Genomic DNA, 12,045 nt, shown 5'->3' with positions numbered 1-12,045 from the left:
TAACAAAATAGTATGCCCAGACAGATGACACGATGAGGCAGTTATTGCCTCCATAAAAACTCTGTATTAATGGCATATAATTAATATGCTGTTCTAATTTCAACCTCCTCCAACTTCATAAAACTATTACAGGAAGCCAGTGGGACTTCCCTGATTCAGTTGGCAAAGAATCCACCTGCAATACAGGAGACCCTGGTTTGATTCCTGGGTCAGGAAGATCTGAGGTGGAAGGGATAGGTTCCCCACTCCAGTATTCTTGGGCTGCCCTGGTGGCTCAGACAGTAAAGAATCTATCTGCAATGCAGGAGACCTGGGTTTGATCCCTGGGTTGGGAAGGTGCCCTGGAGAAGGGAAAGGCTATCCATTCCAGTATTCTGGCCTGGAGAATTCCATGGGTGTATAGTCCATGGGGTCACAAAGAGTCGGACACGACTGAGCGACTTTCACTTCACTACACTTCATAGGAAGCCAGCATTCACCACTGGCCTGATATTCAGAGATATCTTGTACAAGTCAGGACATTTCTCCAAGTGTTTTCTCAGTACAGAGTGGTGGGAAAATACTGGATGTGAGGCAAGTTCTTTATCTTGATCTTGACAACTGGAACCCACAGACAGATTTAATTGAGCAAATTAATCAACAGCCAGGGATAAGCAACTACAAAGCTATAGTGAAGGGTACTCACCATAAAAATTCAAATAATTTTTAAACATAAAAATATTTACTAAAGGCCTATTCTGTGCCAGCATGGTTTTAGGAAATGAAGACCAGTCTGGATATTATTGGTTCCCTAGTGGCTCAGATGGTAAAGAACCTGCCAGCAATGCAAGAGACCCAGGTTCAATCCCTGGGTCAGGAAGATCTCCTGGAGAAGGGAATGGCTACCCAATCTAGTATTCTTGCCTGGAGAATTCCATGGACAGAGGAGCCTGGTGGGCTACAGTCCATGGGGTTGCAAAGAGTCAGACACAACTGTTTTAGGAAATGAAGACCAGATTGGATATTATTAAAAGATCCATCAGAGAAGGAAAAAAACATTTATTTACCATTGTGCCAAAATACAGTTACCTGTTTACAGAACACAGCAGCTCTCAAATATGAATTCAGTCAACTCATATCAGGGAAATTAATTACCCCAAATATTCTTCTGGGTTCTGTGATGCATACGAATTTCTCTAACAGTGTAATACCTGGACTTTGGCGTCTGCATGTCTTTGACTTTCCAGGCAATGCCAAAAGGTTTTCCTAAGTGGTCATACCAGTTTCTATTTCTACCAGCCAGGTATGACTGTTCTATTGCCCAACAACTTCAGGACTTGGTATTGCCAGCTTCAAGTTAGGTATGTGTTTGCCAACTTTAGGTTCACAGTAACATAGCACTCTGGTTGTAATTTTCATTTCCTTGATTATTAACAAGGTTGAGCACCTTCTCATATGTTTATTAGACACCTGGATTTCTTCTTTTCAGAAGTGCCTGCTCAAGACTCTTACCCTTATTCTGTTAGTGCAGGTAACATCTTAAATAAAGATACCCTCTTTAGACTGAGGTCATGAATTTAGTTCTCAATGTCAACTTCTTAAAGTTGTGTTGTTTGGCCTTTTATCTGCCATGCCTCCTGGGTCATAAATCAAATGTTTGACTGTGTGAGAGACTGTTTCTGGACTCCTTGGGGTGTTCAGTTGGTTTATTGCTCTACCCTGGTGCCAGGATCACACTGTCTTTTTGTTTTGTTTTGTTTTGTTTGCAGGATCACACTGTCTTTATTTAACTCTTCTTCATCTCTGGAACATAAGTTTTTCCAACTTCGTTTTCTTTTTCAAGAGTGTCTTGCTTTATCTCAGGCCTTGACAAAAAATTTATTAGCTTGTTTAGTTTTTGCTTTTCAGTTTGCTAGGATTACATTAAATCCATAAGTCAGTTTCCAAAAAATTGATTCTTTACAATATTAAATCTTTCAGTCCTCAAAGCAGTCTCTCCATTTATTTAGAGTTTACTTGGAGTCACTCAGTAAAGTTTTGGATTTTTTTATGTAGCGGTCTTATAAAGAGTTTGTTAGAATTAAAATATACCTCCTATAGTTTATAACTGTTGAAAAACCACAAATCTGAAAAAGAGATGATTTTTAAAATGAAGTATAAAAAGATACAATTGTTCAATGAGATTCCTAAGGTTTGGGAAAACTATGTATATATATAAGGATCAACTTCCTTAAATTGTTTTATCTTTTTTTTTTAAATTTCATTTTGTTTTTGTTTTCCTTTTCTTTTTGTTTTTTATTTTCTGTGATTTTTTTTCTTTTCAACTTTTAATTCTTTTCAACTTTCTTAAAATTTTTAAATGAAACAAAGTTAATCAAAGTACAATTACTGCTCCATAATTTAGTTTTAATTCCAGAACTATTGCTTTGTGGTTACTTCACACCTTACTTCAGTGGCTTAAACATACTTGAGAAAACTTATGTGTTACATAAACAAGTGTCCTAAATGGCCATTGGCCGCTGGTGCTTGTTTATCAAGTTATGAAGCACTTGAAATCCAGAAAACTTTCAATTCATCACTTTAAGAGAAAAAGGATAAAAGAGAAGATAAATAAATAATGAGTAAGAGGCTGAATCTTATAAAAATACACACCACTGCCTGGGACTGAGGACCCAGTCCTTGCTCCCGCCACTTTTATGCTAAACTTATGTCTCCTTTTTTTCACTTGTAAACCCCTGTTGCCACTATCACACAGTAAGAATTAAACGTGAAAAGTCAAACACAAAGCAATAATTAGTCAAAGGATTACAGCTATTCCTCTATCAGAAAAACATTATAACAAGTTTGCCTATAATGATGGTTTGCGGTGAGACTGAAAATAACCCCCAAGAAAATAACCCCCAAGCAAAACCTTCAAGCAATGCCAACAAGATGGTGAGACGTGCATACAAAAGTAAGAATTGTGAAGGAGAGGGAGGAAAATTCTCCTCCTCACTTTAATGTCTTATGTTAATTGCACTCACTCCTTTATTCCCACAGGACACAGACTAAACACAGCACAGCACAACTAAAAGGCACTTTCGAACTGCATTCTATATGAGGGGACTACAAAAATGTTCCAAGCTTCTAGGAATTTACAACACATTTAGGAAGCAAGAAATGAGTACAAATAGTTGCTCCACGATATTGTGTGTGCTCAGTCGTGTCTGACTCTCTGTGACGCCATGAACTGTAGCCCACCAGGCTCCTCTGTTCACAGGATTTCCTAGGCAAGAATATTGGAGCGCACTGCCATTTTTTCTCCAGGAGATCGTCTCGACCCAGGGAATCAAACTCTCCTGCATCTCTGCACTGGCAGGCAGATTCTGTACCACTGTGCCACCTGGCAAGCCTGGTACTACTACACCCAATTAATAATTAAGAAACTAGTTTAATAATTTGATAAAGAAACTAAGGCTTACAGAAGTTAACTAATGGGCCGAAGATCACAGCCAGTCAATTGAGCTGAGTTCTGAAGATAGGTTTTTTTTTTGCCCCACAGGGCCCATGCTGTTAAATTGGACACTGCATCAAACCATCACACAGGGTAGCAAAATCAAATAAAAATAATGACTTTTTTTTTTTAAAGTATAGTGTCTCATCTACTTTTTTTTTCTTGGCCAGGCCACTTGGCCTGCAGGATCCTACTTCCCTGACCAAAGGATGGAATCCATGCCTCTTGCAGTGGAAGAGCAGAGTTTTAACCACTGGACCGCCAGGGAAGTCCCAAAAGAATACCATTCTTTCAACTGTGTTTAAAAGGATAGTTGTCCCATGAGCTGGTCCAAAGTGTTCCACACTTAAAACAATTGTGGCCTTTTCTTTAATCACAGGAGAAAAAAATAAATTGTGAGCTTGATTTTCTCAATTTCAAGTTTCTCTCAGAAATATTTCTTAAATCTTTGAAAAACAGTCCATTATAAAAATCAATGAGTAAGTAGCAGACCAAGCTGGGGAAAATTCAGCTGATTATGCTTAGCTCAACGTTTTCTTTAATGGATTATGTGCTTAACAGATGTCATTTCATTATTTTAAGTTCAGTGATTAATTGAATATATTAATTCAGTAACAGTTAACTCAATTACCTGGAAGTGGTTTTAAGATTAAGGTATTCTTCAGAAGAATAATAGTGCTTCTGTGAGAGCTATCATAAAGCACTAAAAGAAATCAGATACATCTACCATAAGCAGGATCTTTTGGCTGAAACTATAGAAACAAAGAGATAATACATTGTATGATGATTTACTGCCGCCTGGGAGCACACGGCCCCACGGGACTAAGGTGGCTGTTGTTATCAGGCAAAGCCACACATGCAAGCCATAAACATAATTTCAAATCTTACAGCGGCCACATTTGTTTAAAGTACAAACAGGCTAAATTAATTGCAATAATATATTTATTAACATGGGATTGGCGACATATTATCATTTCGACACGTAATCACTATTTTGGAAATTGAAATATTTCATTGTTTTTACACTAAATCTCAAAATCTGGCCTGTAAGTCACACACACGGCACTAGCCACTGGACCAGACAGCACAGGTCTGAGACACAGGAAGAGACTGTGGCTACAATCAGAGAGTCAGAGTGCGGCATGTGGGTAGAAAAGTGGGGATTCGGCTCCAGTGTTCCAATGCTGAGATAAATGAGGCTGTTTGCAGGTTCACCTTCCAGCAATCTCTGTGTTTGGAGTTATTAAAGCCCTGCACATTATTGTTTCATAATGTGCAATAATGAGTGTTTTATAATTTTATAATGAGTGTTTTCACCACATTTTTAGCTGGTCTTGCTATGATTGTAACTTGGGAGGATCTATAGTCTCTCTCCTCCCTCTCCATTTCTTCAACCCCAATTCTTTAGAATATCTCAAAAGTTATCCAAAAAGAACCTACTTGCAGTTGCTGTCCACAACCTGAACATTTAAAATCTACAAAGGTCTGGGCAAGGGGAAGCCTGAAACCACCAAAGGACTTTGGAAAGGGAGTGGGAAGAATGTTTCAGTACTAACAGTAATGTATCAAGTATCACAGAAAGGGCAAATAAACTGCTTTGCAGATAAAACTGGAAAGGCTACTGCTCAGAATGTCCCACGTTAAGTCCTGAACTAGGCTTACAATTTAGAGAATAAATACGACCCAGGCCAGACACCCCTTAAGCAGTAATTCATGTAAACAGCATAAGGCCACAGAGGGAGAGGAAGAGTTCGAGAATGACCAACATAATAAAGTCAGAAAAGTTACCCTCTCACTTCCTGCCCCTACCAGATCCCCAGGAGAACTCCAGTGGGACCATTCTACATAGAGGTGGCCATAGCATTTCCTTAACTCACGGCTCTTTCTAGTCACCAGACCAATACTGCTAATCTATTAGAGCACCTATGACAAATTTAAACAGTAGCCAATAAATTCTGCTTGTGAAAATCATACAAATGGCTGGACAGGGTGTGTCTACACTCTCCGGGACTTAAGTGGGTGGGGAAAGACCGTATTTTACCGGGCATAGGTCAAAGAACATCAGTATTCTATTTTAGAACAAACTCTGGCTAAACAAATCCAACATTGGGATGACAGGGTGTATATGTAAGCCTACTAAGGAAACCAAAATTACAGTTCAGTATTTCTCAGCTCTTCAAACAATTCTACTTATTACTCAGAAATCTACTTCATTAGGTTACCTATGATAAATTTAAACAGCAATCAATAAATTCTACTTGTGAAAAACAGAACGATCCAAATTTCCTAATTCCTTTAGTTCAGAGGATTTCATGATGGCCCCTTCAAATAATGGGGGAAAACTACTGAAAATAGCAAACCATCAGTGAAGTCATTAGGTAACTATCTACATTTTTAAAAGAGAAAAATCATAAGTAAACAACCCCCCCAAAAAAAACTAGATATGAAAACCACATAAGTTTGCAAAAACATTTTCTAAGCACATACAAAAGATTTGAAGTAACCAAAATACTAGTAGAAACTATCTCTGGTAATTGAACTTCAGATTAATTTTTACTTTTTATATACTATTTCTCTATTTTCTACAATGATCATGCCTTACTGTTAAAACTAGAAAAAAAAAATTCAGACACGTGGAGATTGAACCAGTGCCAACCAATTTAGGATTACACTGGATTGATACACTATCCCTTATACCACTGTAGTATCTTAAAAAGTACTGAGGGCCCTTGAAGACCTGAGCTTCGCCTTCTCTACAGCCTTACCTACCATACATACTCGATGGACACATTATCCCGTGTGGGGCATACTGCAAAACATTAGGAAAAAATGGCTTATTCAGAAAAGCAGACAGCAGTTTAGCGCCCTTGCAAAACAAAGAAGAGCCAAGAATGGGTGCAAGGAATAAATAAGAGTTACAAAGTGAAAAAAAAAAAGTTTTGGTTCAAAATTTTTAAATGTGCATCTAGTACGAAACTGTTCACTTTATGTCAATTTCACTTCATTTAAAAACACAGAAGTTACTTTGTAAACATATTAGATTGAATCAACGCTGCTTTAAGGATGGCTTTGCCTCAATCCATCTTTTTTCTCAACCTTGCTTTTTCATTTCTAGAGCATCATGTAAGCACGGCTTCTCAACGTGGAAGCTGCTGCAGTGCCGTGGGAGGAGTGTGTGGGAGGGTACCCGGGGCACGCCGCGTATCTTCCTGCCCTCAAAGAGCTTCCAGCAAAAGGTAGAAAAAGAAACAAAGGAGCGGGTCTGACCCAGAGGCCGCAAACCGTCACAAGCAGTTCTGTTTTTAAGGAAGGTTGCTTTTGAGTTTCAAGACCGTTTGGGGACGATGAGCCAGGCCAGATTTGAACAGGCGCAGACGGCACAGGGCCTGGGTGGGTGGGACGGCTCAGGCGCCGAACCCTCGGGTTCAGACCTAGAACCCGCTCATGCTTAGACGTAGGCAGACGCAGACTGAAAATGGAACGAAACCCACCAACCCGCCAGGCAAGGCTAGGCAGGCACGCACGCCCGCGATTCCAGAGCGCTGCGTTCGCTGTATTCGGTGGAGGGCCTGATACGGGGCCGCAGACTCAAAAGCGCTTAAGGAAAGCAGACGGTCGGCTGGCATCACCAACCGGCTCCCCAGAGGCCTCGGGCTAGACCCCGAGGGCACGTGGACCTCGGCCCGCGCCCTGCCCACTGCGGACGCCGTCCACCACGACCGACCCACGCCGGCCACCCCCACGCCGTCCGAGCAGGGCCTCGCCGGGTCCCGGGGACACCAGGAATCCACGGCAGGACGGCGGCGCGGCCTCCCGAGACAAAGCAGGGTGCCCGGTCCACGGAGCCCGCCGCCCCCGCGCCCGCCGGCCGAGACGGCCCGCCGCACCCCGAGCGCCCGGCCAACCGCCGCCGCAGGAGCGCGCAGGGCGCCCAACTGCCGTCCCGGCCCAACCAACGCGGGCAGGGGAGGAGAGGTGCGCGCGGCCGGCGGAGCGTGCGAGCCGCTCGGGGGTCGCGGGGGGGAGGCCGCGCGCGGGGAAGGCAGGGCGAAGAGGCGCCAGAGCCATGGCCGATCGCAGCGCCAGGAGGGCTCCGAGAGCGGATCTCGCCCCTTTCCCCTTGGAAGGTGCAGATGGTTTGACCCCCCACCCCGAGTGAGGTGCCTCGTCCCAGCCCCGGCTGGACTGTACCATCGGGCGGTGCCGCCGGGATTTCTCCCCCCCACCACCACCATCAAGTCCCCCCCCACCCGGGTCCGCGGTCGGTTGGCCCCGACCGGGCTCTGAGACGCGGAAAGAGCTTGGCGCCATTTTGGGTGGGACTAAGCAAAGACGAAACACCCTCCCAGTCGATGGGGTACTCTGGACGCTGGCTTATCCGGTTCCCCTAATCCTTTAGGTACTTACACGACGTTGGGTGAGGGGAGCTGGGAGATCAGCGGGTCCCCGGTCCTCTCTCCCTAGGGGTGATGGAAATCAAACCCCCCCCGCCACCTCCAGGTGGTTCTTCCCGCCGCAGAGTGGGAGCAGCATAAAAGGCGGGGCCTCATTAGCATAACCTGCCTGGCAACCTGATCTCGGCCTTATGTGATTGGTTGAACTCTGTAAACTCCGTGCCTCGCCTAGAGACGAGTAACGCCGGGGCGAATTGACAGGCCCAGATTTAAGACTCATGACCGAGATCCTGAGACGCTAATTCAGTCGGCGGAGAAGCCAAAAGGAGATTCACACGATGGCCCAATGACGGGAGGCCTCTTTATTTCGTGTTCTGCTGTTCGTTTCAAATCCAATCAAAGAGCGCGACTCAGGCAGCGCTCGCCTGCGTTTGTGCTCTAAGCCAATCAGAGAAGCCGACTCTCCGGATTCAGGGCCGGGACAGCTTGCAGGGACCCCCGGCTGCCCAGGTGGGGAGACTTGTACCCCAGGTCCGGAGGAGGTGCCGCTCGTCGGGTGCCCAGCCTTCCCCGCAGGCCCCCGAGGACCCGCGTCCCGGGAGCCGCGCCTGGGCACCTGACGGGCCGACCTGCGGAGGCCCCGCCGAGCCCACGCCACGCGCGCAGCGAGCGCAGCGCGGCCGGGACTCGCGCCCCTGCGCCTTGGAGCCGGGCCACGGAGTCTGGGCTCAGCCCGGCAGAACCCTAGAGCGCCACGCCGGCTCTCTCCTCTCCCCGTTACCGTGCTCAGACGAAGTGATTTTCACAAACATGATCTTATTCAACCCTGGTTAACCCAGGGCTTCAATCACTCTTTTAACCTCAGGTTTCAACATCGTACAATCCCAGAAAATTGAGCTCAGGTTTAACAAGACAGCAGCCCTAATCCCCCCGCCCCTAATATGAATGACAACTAGCTCTTGAACAGATCTTGAACCTTCGGACCTTCAGGGGGCAGTTACCCTGTCCGTGACATCTACCTTGCTACGTTGTTTTGAAGATTAAGGGGAATTTACATGTAAAACAGCACACTAGAATTTAAACGGATAAAAGTATTAACGACGATCAAAGAGGCAAAATTGCTAAACTATTAGCTAACCAAGAAAAAAGTACAACTAAGTAAAAGATTCGAGAGTAGAAAACACTGACGGGAGATGAGGAGGAGGTAAAAATCATTCAACGATATCCTCTTTACTGTTATGTATTTTAAAAACTGGAAACAAAGTTTGGGAAATCTTGGGAAAACATGTCTTTAGAATTTCAAGACAGTTGACTACCTTGTAAGCAACTTGATGACTAGCCAATGGCTTGTTCCTCCATGGACTCCTGTGCAAGCTGTCGTTAAACATTTGTTGAATTTAACTGAAAAGAAAGCATATTTTGGGCTGGATGAGGCAGACCTTAACATTTATAGTGAGAGGTGCTGACTCATCACTGGATATAGACATGCGGAAGTCAGTGGCCTTAGGAAATTTTTTTTAACTTTTTATTTTATTGACATTTTAAAATTTTATTTTTGTGCGGGGTCTTCGCTGCTGTGCACAAATTTTCTCTAGCTGCAGAGAGCGGGGGCTACTCTCTACTTGAAGTGTACCGGCTTCTTACTGTGGTGGCTTTTCTTGTTGCCTCAAGGCATGTGGGTATCTTCCTGGACCAGGGACTGAACCCGTGTCTACTGCATTGGCAGGCAGATTCTTAACCTCTGGACCACCAGGAAAAGTCCCACAATTTTTTATTTTATATTGGGGTAGAGCCAATTAACAATGTTGTGATAGTTTCAGCAAAGGGACTCAGCCATACATATAGCATGTTACCCTTCTCCCCCAAACTCCTCCCCTCCCATCTAGGCTACCACATAACATTGAGCAGAGTTCCCTGTGCTGTATAGTAGGTGCCTTAGGAAAGATTCTGTTGGTTAAGAGACCCACTTTTAGGTCTGGTGTGGTGAGTAGACAATGCCAGAAGGGGACAGATCCACTGCCCCTGGAGAGAACTTATCCTGTTCTCAGATTTAATATGATTGCATCCTCTCTGATGGATTGGGAGCATCACAGCTGAGGCCTGGCGACCCTAAATGTTGCCAAGGAACCCAAAAAGGGAGCTTGCCGTGAGAAATGGGGCTGTCTGGACTAGAGAGCCCAACTTAGCCTCATGGACTTGGAGAAATTGTCTAAAACTTAGATTGCACAAAAAATCGCTGAGTAAACACAACCCCAGTGATTTTTTATTCAGAAGTTTGGAACGAGCCTTAGGAGTCTGCCTTTTGTATAAATGTTTAAATTAAATTTGCATACAGTAGAATTCTCTCCTTTCGGTATTGAATATGTTGTTGTTTAGTCAGTAAGTCATGTCCATATGTACTGTGTACCAATCACCATTGTAAATAATGAAGATGGTATGGGGAACCAAAAACAAAATGGAGCCCCTGCTCTCATGGAGCTTACATTCTGGTAGAGGCAACAGAAGAAAATTGATAAATGAGTAATTTCAGGTAACAATAAGTGCTTTGAAGAAAATAAAAGCAGAAAAATGCAAAGGAAAGAAAAACGCTGGCAGTTTAAATAGAGGTGTCAAAGATATCTTTTCTAAGATGTTAACATTTGAGCTGAGACTTGATTGATGAAAAACAAAAAAAGCCTGCCACGCTAAGGTCCTGGAGAACATTCCAGGCTGAGAGCAGCAAATTTAAGGGCATGATAGGGAAAGAAAAGTTTGCACATACTAATTCTTCCACTGAATGAATATTCACCAGATGCTTCTGATACGTCAGACACTGTCCTAGGTGCTTTGAGATTTGTCAACATTATGAACAAAAGGAAAAACAACCCATAAAAATCCCTGCCTTTATGGAGCTTTTATGCTAACACACTGAAAAATACAATAAGGCCTGAGTTGATGGAACACAGGTCAAGGAATATAGTGATTCAAAAAAACCTTGGGGGCTGGGGATCCTTCCCTGGTGGCTCAGTGGTAAAGAATGCCTGACAATGCAGGCAATAAGGATTTAATCCCTGGGTCAGGAAGATCCCACATGCCAAGGAACAGCTGAGCCCATGGGCCTAGAGCCCATGCTCCGCACCAAGAAACCACTGCAGTGAGAAGCCTGCACGCCACAACTAGAGAGTAGCCCCTGCTCTCCGTAACTAGCAAAAGCCCACAATAAGCAACAAACATCCAGCACAGCAAAAATAAATAAATACATCTTTAAAAAAAAAACCAAAAACCTGGGAAAACAGGCAAAGGCCAGATCATATGTGGTTTTCAAGGCTATGATATAGAAGATTGTATTTAATTTAAAGTAGTTGGGGGTTCTAAGCAAAGATGTGATACATTATTTTGTTTTGTTTTAATGGTAACTCAGACTGCTCAAGGAAGCTTATCATGGTGGGGAAGGGAATGAATCAGGAGAAAAGGATAGTAAGTGTCTGTTGCAATATGATTTAAACAGGAAATGATGGTGATCTGGACTAAAACAGTAGTGAAAGTGGGGAGAAAAGTACCAGTCAGTTTAGTTCAGTCGCTCAGTCCTGTCCGACTCTTTCTGATCCCATGGACTGCAGTACACCAGGCTTCCCTGTCCATCACCAACTCCCAGAGCCTACTCAAACTCACGTTCATTGAGTCAGTGATACCATCCAACCATCTCATCCTCTGTCATCCCCTTCTCCTCCCACCTTCAATCTTTCCCAGGATCAGGGTCTTTTCAAATGAGTCAGTTCTTCACATCAGGTGGCCAAAGTATTGGAGTTTCAGTTTCAGCATCAGTCCTCCCAGTGAAGTCATCTGTGTATCTGAGGTTATTGGTATTTCTCCTGGCAATCTTGATTCCCACTTGTGCTTCATTCAGCCCGGCATTTTGCATGATGTACTCTGCATGTAAGTTAAATAAGCAGGGTGACAATATACAGCCTTGATGTACTCCTTTCCCAATTTGGAACCAGTATGTTGTTCCATGTCTGGTTCTAACTATTGCTTCTTGACCTGCACACAGGTTTCTCAGGAGGCAGGTAAGGTGGTCTGGTATTCCCATCTCTTGAAGAATTTTCCACAGTTTGTGGTGATCCACACAGTCAAAGACTTTGGTATAGTCAATAAAGCAGAAATAGATGTTTTTCTAGAACTCTCTTGCTTTTTTGATGA

At 43.8% G+C, this 12,045-nt stretch overlaps 1 protein-coding gene across 2 annotated transcripts in view; it reads right to left on the bottom strand.

The window, feature by feature from the left end:
- PRDM10 (PR/SET domain 10) overlaps nucleotides 1-8,155 on the bottom strand; it is a 92,344-nt gene extending 84,189 nt beyond the window's left edge. Inside the window, exon 1 of one of the 2 annotated variants that reach the window (XR_006335004.1) lies at nucleotides 7,880-8,155. The gene's annotated coding sequence lies outside the window, so the exon portion shown is untranslated. The remainder of the gene's footprint in view (nucleotides 1-7,879) is intronic. The other variant, XM_043873091.1, reaches the window with a different exon arrangement.
- Between the last annotated feature and the right edge of the window lie 3,890 nt (nucleotides 8,156-12,045).

This window comes from Cervus elaphus, chromosome 2 (assembly GCF_910594005.1).
Source record: "Cervus elaphus chromosome 2, mCerEla1.1, whole genome shotgun sequence".
Taxonomy (NCBI): domain Eukaryota; kingdom Metazoa; phylum Chordata; class Mammalia; order Artiodactyla; family Cervidae; genus Cervus; species Cervus elaphus.
The sequence above is the reverse complement of the archived record's forward strand: the minus strand, read 5'-3'. Positions and strand labels throughout refer to the sequence as shown.